Source organism: Limulus polyphemus, unplaced genomic scaffold (genome assembly GCF_000517525.1).
Source record: "Limulus polyphemus unplaced genomic scaffold, Limulus_polyphemus-2.1.2 Scaffold13357, whole genome shotgun sequence".
Taxonomy (NCBI): Eukaryota; Metazoa; Arthropoda; class Merostomata; order Xiphosura; family Limulidae; genus Limulus; species Limulus polyphemus.
Genome location: NW_013678967.1, coordinates 6,992 through 8,755, shown reverse-complemented (window position 1 = coordinate 8,755; position 1,764 = coordinate 6,992). Strand labels below are relative to the sequence as shown.

At 39.6% G+C, this 1,764-nt stretch overlaps 1 protein-coding gene across 1 annotated transcript in view; it reads right to left on the bottom strand.

The window, feature by feature from the left end:
- Positions 1-930: 930 nt before the first annotated feature.
- The window catches only part of LOC106477201 (cytoplasmic dynein 2 heavy chain 1-like), a 6,899-nt gene continuing 6,065 nt past the window's right edge, over positions 931-1,764 (bottom strand). The window contains exon 6 of the mRNA XM_022380858.1: positions 931-1,196. The gene's annotated coding sequence lies outside the window, so the exon portion shown is untranslated. The remainder of the gene's footprint in view (positions 1,197-1,764) is intronic.

Here is a 1,764-nt window from a genome sequence, read left to right as displayed (position 1 = left end):
ACATAACAACCTGAGAGAGAGACAGTGGAACATAACGACCTGAGAGAGAGACAGTGGAACATAACAACCTGAGAGAGAGACAGTGGAACCTAAAGATCTGAGAGAGAGAAACAGTGGAACATAACGACCTGAGAGAGAGACAGTAGAACCTAAAGATCTGAGAGAGAAACAGTGGAACCTAAAGACCTGAGAAACAGTGGAACATAACAACCTGAAAGAAACAGTGTAACATAATGAGTTGAGAGAGACAGTAGAACCTAAAGACCTGAGAGAGAGACAGTAGAACATAACGACCTTGAGAGAGACAGTAGAACATAACGACCTGAGAGAGAAACAGTGGAACATAACGACCTGAGAGAGAGACAGTGGAACATAACGACCTGAGAGAGAGACAGTGGAACATAACGACCTGAGAGAGAGACAGTGGAACCTAAAGATCTGAGAGAGAGACAGTGGAACCTAAAACTCTGAGAGAGAGACAGTAGAACCTAAAGACCTGAGAGAGACAGTAGAACCTAAAGACCTGAGAGAGACAGTAGAACATAAAGACCTGAGAGAGACAGTGGAACCTAAAGATCTGAGAGAGAGACAGTGGAACCTAAAGACCTGAGAGAGAGAGACAGTAGAACCTAAAACTCTGAGAGAGAGACAGTAGAACCTAAAACTCTGAGAGAGAGACAGTAGAACCTAAAACTCTGAGAGAGACAGTAGAACCTAAAGACCTGAGAGAGACAGTGGAACATAACAACATGAGAGAAACAGTAGAACCTAAAGACCTGAGAGAGACAGTGGAACCTAAAGACTTGAGAGAAACAGTAGAACCTAAAGACCTGAGAGATACAGTGGAACATAACGACCTAGCACAGGTAAAGTACATTAAGAGAGACACTTCAAATAAAGTAACTATAGCATTATTCATTAACACCATGCAACAACAAAATGCTCCAACCTGTTGCAACCAAGCAATCAGCTGACACGTTCCCCACTTGTCTGGCTTTGGTAGGTTCAGCTCCTTCAAGTACAGCACCAGTCGTTCACAGTCTTTCGGTCGCAACACTCTTCCAGAGTGAGAGTTCACTGATATGCACACTTGGGCCAACTTCTGAAGAACATGAAGAGGTGTAGTTTGGGCACTACAGTGGACCGTCGCCACTTGAACTGACCGTAAGTGTTGAAAGCAGTGTTGTAATAACAGGCTGCAGAAAAGGTATAAAACATGACATTTGTAATCACATATATTTTACAGTAACTGAAAACCTCAATTTAACTTTACTCAGAAAATACTAGTATAACCATTATAATACAACTAAAAAATATCTGGAACATTGTCAATAGTTTTATTTTACATTTGACAAATTAGTACAGTTTAAATTTGTATACATGAAATATTAAAGTCAAAGTCTGAGAACTTTTAAAATTAGAGGTATTTCGGTGCCAAGAATTGAAAACATGTTCAGATTGATACAGAAACTGCTGCAGGTCACTTACAAAGGTTTTTTGTATTGTCAATCTGAATAGCACCTTATGAGACAATAAACATCCAGATCAGAGAATCCACAAGCATCTTAATGTGATACATGGAATAAACATCAAAATCAGAGAACCCACAAGCATCTTATATAATACATGGAATAAACATCCAGACCAGAGAACCCACAAGCATCTTATATAATACATGGAATAAACATCCAGATCAGAGAACCCACAAGCATCTTATATAATACATAGAATAAACATCCAGATCAGAGAACCCACAAGCATCTT